Source organism: Prionailurus bengalensis, chromosome E3 (assembly GCF_016509475.1).
Source record: "Prionailurus bengalensis isolate Pbe53 chromosome E3, Fcat_Pben_1.1_paternal_pri, whole genome shotgun sequence".
NCBI classification, from domain to species: Eukaryota; Metazoa; Chordata; class Mammalia; order Carnivora; family Felidae; genus Prionailurus; species Prionailurus bengalensis.
Window position 1 is genome coordinate 34,376,922 of NC_057357.1, and position 8,841 is coordinate 34,385,762.

Genomic DNA, 8,841 nt, shown 5'->3' on the forward strand with positions numbered 1-8,841 from the left:
TATATAATTTCCAAGATGAAGTGAAGGAGCAATTTTTTAAATTCTTTGAAAAAAAATTTTCTTAATGTTTATTTATTTTTGAGAGAATAAGAGACAGAGTGTGAGCAGAGGAGGGGCAGAGACAGAAGGAGACACAGAATCTGAAGGAGGCTCCAGGCTCTGAGCTGTCAGCACAGGGCCTGACACGGGGTTCAAACATACAAACCACGAGTTCATGACCTGTGCCGAAGTTGGACACTTAACCAACCGAGCCATGCAGGCACCCCGATTCTTTTTTTTTGTTTGTTTAATGTTTATTTTTGAGAGACAGAGACAGAGCTAGCGGGGGAAGGGCAGAGAGAGGAGACGCAGAATCTGAAGCAGGCTCCAGGCTCCGAGCTGTCAGCACAGAGCACCACGCGGGGCTCAAACTCATGAACTGCGAGATCATGACCTGAGCCAAAGTTGGACTCTTAACGGACTGAGCCACCCAGGTGCCCCAGAACAATTTTTTTAAAAACTAAAGGTTGTTATTGAGGGAGATGGGGTGGAAGCACTTTCTCTTTAAATAAGCCTTGCTTTATAGGTTTGACTTTGGAACCATATCATTATTGTTACTAGTGTAAAAGGAAGCACATGCAAAAGAAAAAAGCAACACCGAAAACGGAAAGCAACGGAAAACAAACAAATGTGACTATATATCAAGACTTCTTCCACGGGACACAGAGCACAAGCCATAAAGGGAAGACTTGAAAGACCCGCTTCATCAAAGCACCGGCTCTTCAAAAGGGGAAGAAAAAAATGCTTAGCCACAGGCAGGAAGACAATATTTGCAGTACAGGTATCCAGACTGTAAAAGAACAACTACTTTATTCTACTTTATTTTACTGTATTTTCTATTTTATTTTATGTTTATTTTTGAGAGAGAGAGAGAGAGAGACAGAGCACAAGCAGGGGAGGGGCAGAGCGAGAGGGGGACACAGAATCCAAAGCAGGTCCCAGGCTCTGAACTGTCAGCACAGAGCCGGACACGGGGCTCAGACTCACAAATGGTGAGATCGTGACCCGAGATTCTTGAAACCTCCAGTTCCTGGGCCACCTGCCCAGGTGCCTGGTCTCCTTTGCCAACACTTGGTGACAGCCCACCGTCACCTCTCCTGTGCTCCGGGGCGGGGTCAGGGGCACGTCCCGGAGCCTGTCCACACCCCTGTATGTATTGGCGTCTGAGATTTGATGTTTGCTGCATCCCCCAGCACCCGGCATGCAGAAGGTGCTCAATTAATATAGGTTGAATGTGCGAATGAATGAACGAATGAACGAACGAATGAACGAGCTGTGCGCTCTCGTCACCCAGCCCACCCCGCGTGACTTAAAATCCTCTGGATATTCCACCCCAAGAAACAGAGTCTGTGTATAGAGTTGAGGTTACACATCTCCAGATGGGGTTGGGGACAGCCTCCTTCTCTGGGAATTTTGAGGCTGGCGGTGCCCCTCACGCAGGGTTGGGATCCGGGCTGGGGCCCTCTTGAGGGTCAATCAGTGAGGCAGCTGAGGGGCAGTGCTCTCCGGGGTGGGGCGGGGGGTGGGGGGGTGGGGGGAATTGCGACCACCGCCACCAGGGGGCAGCACCAGGTTGCACGAGTCAGCCTGGCTTCCTCCCTCTGGATCTCCGGGGCCAGGATTTGGGGCTTGTGGGGTGCCCCTGAGGCTGCTCTGGTGCTGCGGCTCCTGTCCAGACCAGGCTGGAAGGAGAGACGAGCATGAGAGAGGGCCTGAGGCCAGCCGAGGCCACACAGAAGGCTGTGGTGGAGCTGGCATAGACCCCAGTCTCTGGCACGGAGACACAGGGTCCCACAGGGGAGCCCGGAGGCCTGGCTGGGCTCCTCGGGAACCTCTCTGTGGGGATCACTTCTCCACTAGACTCAGGGCTCTCGGACAACCGGTGTTGTTTGTCTGGTTCCAAACTTTGCATCTCCAAAACGAGGCCTGCCATAGAGGAGGAAGTGGTTAATGTGGGGGCTCTGTCACTTGCCGCTGTGTGACCCCGGGCAGGCATCTGCACCTCTCTGCAAAGTGGGTGTGATTATAACCCTTGCTGCCAAGAGAGTTCGGGAAATTTCATGAGACAGTTTTACCTTGTTGGCTGATCCTTGGTGCATGCCTACTTTCTGTTCTGTTCCATCCTGCCCCGGGGCATTTGTGCTTGCCCTTCCTGCGCCCCCCCCCCCCCCCCCCACAGTGCTCTTCCCATGAGCTACCCCATGGCTCATCAACATCATCAAACTCTCAGTTCACAAGCCGTTCCTCATGGAAGGCTGCTGTGGACCCCTGCCAGAGCACCCAGCCACCCTCTACCATAACCACCTGGTTCAACTTTTATTTATTTATTTTAATCAGTTACTTTTTATTTTATTTTTTATTTTTATTTAAAAAAATGTTTTATAACGTTTATTTACTTTTGAGACAGAGAGAGAGCATGAACGGGGGAGGGACAGAGAGAGAGGGAGACACAGAATGTGAAGCAGGCTCCAGGCTCTGAGCCATCAGCCCAGAGCCTGACGCGGGGCTCGAACTCATGGACCGTGAGATCGTGACCTGAGCCGAAGTCGGACGCTTAACCGACTGAGCCACCCAGGTGCCCCAGCGTTTATTTACTTTTGAGACAGAGAGAGAGCATGAACGGGGGAGGGTCAGAGAGAGGGAGACACAGAATCTGAAACAGGCTCCAGGCTCTGAGCTGTCAGCACAGAGCCCGATGAGGGGCTCCAACTCACGAACCGTGAGATCATGACCTGAGCCGAAGTCGGATGTTCAACCGACTGAGCCACCCAGGCGCCCTAACATGGTTCGATTTTGACGACAGTTACCTCTGTCTGGAATTAATAGGTTCGTGTATTAGTTTACTTGATTATTGTGTTTTGCTCCTAAAATGTCAGCTCTGTGAGAGCCCAGACCTCATCAGTTTGGTTCACATGTGTCTCCCCGAGAGCCTACCACAGTGCCTGGGACACAGTAGATGCTTAATCGAGATTTGTTGCAGGAAAAATGAACGAATCAAAGAAATCTGTGTGAAGTCCTTAGCTCTGTGCCTGGCATATTGAAAGCTTGCAATGAGTTAGCAATTAGTAATATTAGTAAGCAAGACAATAATACATTAAATAAGCAGAGTCATAAAAGCCAAGGTGGGAGGCAGGCCATCCTAGGAACATATGAGCCTGGAGTTTTGACAGCTGAGGGTCCAGGGAGCCCCACCCCCTGCCTCCAGTGAGGTCCTCCCCCGCTGTGTGACCCTGGGCATCTCACTCCCCCTCTCTGGGCTTTGCTATCTTCTTGAGCAATAAGGCTTTGCAGCTGGGGCTGCTTAAAGGAAAAAGGCAATGGGACTCCCCCCATCTGCTTCCTGCCCAGCCTCTCTTCCCAGAAGGGCTCGGAGGTGATGAGGTGACAAGAAAGGAATCTGGAGGAATGAGTTCTAACTGTCATTCTTGTGCAAGTGTGGGGCGGGGCTTTCCCTGGAGCTCCCCCTGACTCCATCTGTTGGGTGGTGGGGAGCCTGCAGCCCTGGGCGGGGACTTGCTGGGTCAAACTGGGGCACCCCCTAACCTCTCTGGGCTGACTTTCCAGCTGTGCCACTTCCGCCCTCTTCCGCCCAGGCTGTGGTGAGCTGGGGGCTGGAAGAGTGTGAGGTGGGGTGCACCCCAAGCCCCGTTCCCTACTTGGGCGAGGAAAGGAAAGCGGCAGGAGGGGGGTGGTTCTTGTGCCCTGGGCACCCAGGAAGGTCCTCTCACTGATCAGTGGGGACCCAGATGAGGGAGTGACATGGTTACTTCTTCCCTGGTGGCTGCCACCCATCCCCTGTCCTCAGAACTCTGACACAGAGCCCCCCCCCCCCACCGAGGCCTGCCTGGAGGAGGAGAGGCGGACTTTCTAGACGGAGAAGAGCCCTGGGAGCTGTGGTTCCGCACCCTTCCATCCATGCGGACTTGTGTTGGGGTGGTGGGGGGTGCTGGCGTAGCTGTGCTGTGGGTCTTGTGTGGTCAGGGGGTGCGCTCATCGGCACAGGGTGTGTGTGGTGCAGGCTTGCACGTGGACGTCTCTGTGTGTGTGCGTCCCTGCCTCTCAGGTGGGCTGTGTGTGTGGGACTTGTCATGTCTGGGTGTCTGTGTGTGTCTAGGTGGGAGGGGTGCGCGGCCTGGGTATCCGGGCGTGTGGGGTGTTCGCACAGGTGGCTCCTGGGTCTGTCTTTTCCTCCTTCAGCCCGCGGGCGTGGCCAGCCTACTTGGACCTTGTGCTTTCAGCCTCAAGAGCTGCCTGAGGGGCTCAGTCCCTTCCCTGGGCTCCCCACCCAACCCCTTCTCCACTCTAGGCTCTCCTGGTGCCATTTTACAGAAGGGGAAATCGAGTTATCTGTCAGGCCCTTCATCCTGGACACATCTTGTTCCCTCCCATCACATGGCAGCTGCCCCTGTTTCTTCAACGTGTTTATTGAGCACCTACTAGAAGTCAGACATAAAAACCATGGGACGCAGATAAGGTACCTGCCCTGGGAAGCTCACATTTTAGTGGGTACCACACCTGGTTCAGGGTGGGCAGAGGTGGGCACCTCTTCTGAGGTATAATGACTAGAAAGAGGCAGCATGGGAAGATGCGGGGTAAGACCGTTCCCAGCTGAGGGAACAGCATGTGCAAAGGCCCTGGGGGGCCCATTAGGGCCGCAGTGGAGTGAGCAGAGCTTGGGCAGGGAGTGCTGAGATCCAATGCATGTTATGAGACGTCCCGGGGCTGCTGCACAGAGGGGCAGTGGCTGGAGGCAGACCAAAGACGGGGAAGTGACTCTTCAGAAAGTGGTGGCCCAAAAGAGACAAAGAGCGCGAGGCAGGGAGGAGCTGGTGTTCCCACAGCCCAAGTTCCCATCCCTGCTCTAGCCCGGGGAGGCCCCTCTCGGGGACGCAGACTGGGGCGACACATCCTGGGGAGGGGACTTCAGTCTAAGTCACCTAGGGAATGAGTACCTTGGGGTGTGACACAGCAATGTCCAAATCTTGGCCTGTCCAGGGATTGCTGCGTGATCTTGGGTAAGTCGCATTGCTGATCTGAGCCTCATTTCCCCGTCCCCAGAGCGTGTTCTTCTGGGTCGTGACGAGGGCTTCAGAAGTCAACCTGTGCTGGTTTTCAGAGCTGAAGGTGTCCAGTGTGCCTGGCACATTGTAGGGGGCAGAACCGGGTGGCTGTTGTCATTGCTAAGGGCGACACCTAGATTTAAGCAAGTGGTGTTTTAAAAAGCAAGTAACAATAATCATAATAATTCTCTGGGGGCGCCAGGGTGGCTCAGTCGGTTGAGCGTCTGACTCTTGATTCCGGCTCAGGTCATGACCTCGTGGCTCATGAGACTGAGCCCCACGTTGGGCTCTGCGCTGACAGCTCGGAGCCTGTTTGGGATTCTCTCTCTTCCTCTCTCTCTGCTCCTCCCCCACTCGTGTGCACTCTCTCACTCTCTCTCAAATAAACAAACATTTAGGCACGCCTGGGTAGCTCAGTTGGTTAAGCATCTTGATTTCGGCTCAGGCGATTATCTCCCGGTTTGTGAGTCTGAGCCTCACATCGGGCTCTGTGCTGACAGTGCTTGGGATTCTCTCTCTCTCTCTCTCTCTCTCTCTCCGCCCCTCCCCCATTTGCTCTCACTCTCTCAAAATAAACATTTAAAAACAAACAAACATTAAAAAAATAATTCTCACAACGTGCCTAAGCATTCACGCACTCTCTCACTTTAACACGGCGACCTTATCGAGAGACGTGCTGACATTGTCCCCATTTTACAGACGAAAAAACCGAGGTGCCAAGAGAGGGGACCTGCTGAGGGTTAAAGCATGTGGAGACACCCAATCCTTAGGGCCTCCAGACCTGCTGTATCCACCCCAGATGTATCCCCTGCCGTTGTCTTTTCCATGACACGTGTGCCTCCAACTTGGTGATGCTCCTTACTGGAGTTTTCTTATGTTAAGTCAATCTGAAGCGCTACAGCACATGAGTCTGGGTTTCGTTAAAAGAGCAACAGGGAGTTACTGAAGGGTTTTGAGCAGGGGCAGGACGACCTGGTGACAGAGACTCTCTCCCTGACCAGACTTCAGTTGGGCTCCTCTGAGCCTTCGGCTCGCCTGGGCACAAGCTGGAGCTTCCCACCCTGTCCCTGTAAGAGTCCAGTTTTGGCAAGAATCCGGACAAGTTGGTTTAGCCAGAATTCCCTGCCCTCTAGGTCTGACCAAATTCCTCATCCCCTGCCTCCTCCCAGGGGATGTGTGACCGCCCATGTCTTCCGCAAGAATCCTGCCAGGCCAGCTTAGCCAGACCCCCCCCACCCTTCCCCCTGCTATTTCCTCCTAGTAGTCTCGCACTCCCGGACCCTGCTCTGTGGGTACACATCTTTTCCTCCCTGTATGTGGACGTGAGCCCCATCTCTCTCCCTGAATGCAAACCCCAACGCAGGGGCCCCTGTCCCTATCGCGACAGTGCTGAACAAAGTCCGTCTTACCATTTCAGCAAGGGTCAGAAATAATTTTTTTTTTTTTTTAGCAACAGTCAGATTTATACTTTTGAAAGCTCACTCTGGCTGCTGCACAGAAAACAAGCGAGGTCACGGATATTAGGGGAGGCATAAGGCAGGGGAGGAGGCCACTGCTTCTGGTGAGACAGTAGAGGTCCAAGTCATGGTGGGAAGGAATGGGGGGCAGATGGGTGGACAGTTATACTTTGGGGGGAGGAGTCTCCCTCTCATCCCTGCTTTTAGACCTTACCAGGCTGCTGTCACTCTTAAAGTGAAGCTCTGTAATTGAGACCCATCCACTTAGCCCCCTCTGGCTCTGGCCATGTCACTTCCGTCCACGTCGCTTCTCGTGTCCTAGCCCCACCACACTCCTGTCTCAGGGCCTTTGCACGTGTGCTAACCTTTCTCAGGAATGTCCTTTCCTTTGTCTATTCAATTCCTGGTCTTCCAGAAGACCCCGGGTCAACCAGCACTTTCCAGAGAAGACTCTCCTGGCTTCTCCAGCATGATGGCTGTCCCTGCTATGGATACAGCGGGACTTTATACCGTTGTGATTATTGGTTTAACATCTGCTTCCCCTAATTAGACTGTAACCCTCTGGGGGACAGGGCGTGGCAGGACAGGACCAACATGAGTTTTGTTTAGTCTAGGGCTTAGAACAGAGCTCATGTGCAATAACTATTTGTCACATGGCTGGACGGATGATTGGTCTTTATTGGGTGGAAAAGTTAGGCCAGATCTTCTCATCTGCTGCTGGCTCAAGTCTGGCCACTAGGCCGGTGCCATGAGATGGGGCCATGATAGTGGGCTGATGTCTCTGGTTGCAGGAGGCTCAAGCCGTGGCAAGTTGGGAGAAAGAATTTCTCCACGGACCCGTCTTCTCTGATAGGGCCAAGGGCAGGGCACTCACTGAGCCAGGGATGCTTATCCAGCCCACCACCTGACACCCTACCTTATCAACCTGCCTGCCATCCCTCTGGAGGAGGCACCTCCTCCAGGGCGGGAACTGGGCGGGCACTTTTTACTCTGGATGCTCAGCACTGCAAAGGGAGGCCTGGCACCCATGATACCCAGTGAATGACTGCAGACGGGAACTGCACCAAACTCAGGTGTGGGATTCTCAGAGGCTGGGGTGCCCGGGGGACTCAGTTGGTTAAGCGCCCAATGCTTGCTTTTGGTTCAGGTCATGACCTCCCGTTCTTGAGTTCGAGCCCCGGATCAGGCTCTGCACCGACAGTGCTGAGCCTGCTTGGGATTCTCTCTCTCTCTCTCTCTCTCTCTCTCTCTCTCTCTGCCCCTCCCCCAATGGTGTTGTTTCTCTCTCAAAATAAATACACTTAAAAAAATAAAAATTAAAAAAATTCTGTGGTTAGTTGAGGAGGAAAAGGCTGTTCCTGATGCCATAACAAAACACCAGACTGGGTGGCATAAGCAACAGAAAGTGACTTCTCACGTTTTTGGAACCTGGGAAGTCCAAGTTCAGAATGCCCGAGATTTGGTTCCTGGTGGAGGACCCTCTTCCTGGCTTGGGGACAGCTGTATTCTTGCTGTGTCCTCAGTGGTGTCTTTGCACGTGGGGAGGGGAAAAGAGGGAGAGATTGAGAGGCAGGCAGAGCTGGTGGGCTCCAGCAGGGACCCACGTGCCACTTCCAGCCCTGGGACTATAGGCCCAGGACAGTTAAGGGGTTCCCTCCCTGCCCCTCCACCAACCTGAGCCACGGTCCAGGGCTGGGCTGGCTTTTAGGGGCTTCTCTTGCAGAGACTTGCAGTGGCCAGGCAGGGGACGGGGTGTGCTCACCTATCTCCATGCCTCAGTTTCCTCTCCTGTAAAAGGAGAGTACTGTCAATTTTCTGCAGACACAGAGGACTCAAGGAGGGAAGGCAAATTAAGAACAAAACAAGAGAACAAATGAACAGTTTCCCCTTTTTTTTCCCCCTTTCTTTTCCTCCCTTCCGTTCTACCTCTCTTTTTATTCGTTCTCATCGTTCCTGGAGCTCTTTTTCTCCGCTGAAACGGAGGCGCCGCGGGCCTTGCGGATTCTGGAGCAGAGGTCGGCTGGGCCCGGACCTGCCGCGGGTTGTTAGGGGAGGGACCTGAACGGGACCTCCACTTTTCAGGGGAATGTTCCGACCGTAGGTGCAGCACGGGCGGGCATCCTCCCGGCTCCCCCGCGGGACGAGGGGCCGCGGTCCCCTCCCCGAGCCCGGCGACCCGCGCTCCCGCCATCCGGCGCGCGGACACAAAGGTCCCGTCGGGGCTGGCCCCGCGCGCCCCGCCCCCTGGCCGTCCGGAGCCCCGGCTCCCATTGGCTGGGAGCTTG

The 8,841-nt window shown here is 54.2% G+C and overlaps 1 long non-coding RNA gene across 3 annotated transcripts; it reads right to left on the bottom strand.

The window, feature by feature from the left end:
- Positions 1 to 2,727: 2,727 nt before the first annotated feature.
- On the bottom strand, positions 2,728 to 8,763 carry LOC122471685. 3 transcript variants are annotated; one of them, XR_006294240.1, is made up of 4 exons: positions 8,483 to 8,763; positions 8,231 to 8,344; positions 7,974 to 8,085; positions 2,728 to 5,232 (listed from the first exon to the last, which is right to left on the bottom strand). It is a non-coding gene; the product is annotated as an uncharacterized LOC122471685 (long non-coding RNA). The 3 variants fall into 3 exon arrangements; XR_006294241.1 differs by lacking the exon at positions 7,974 to 8,085 and having other exon boundaries at positions 8,483 to 8,759; XR_006294239.1 differs by lacking the exon at positions 2,728 to 5,232 and having other exon boundaries at positions 7,890 to 8,085; positions 8,483 to 8,760.
- Positions 8,764 to 8,841: the final 78 nt, after the last annotated feature.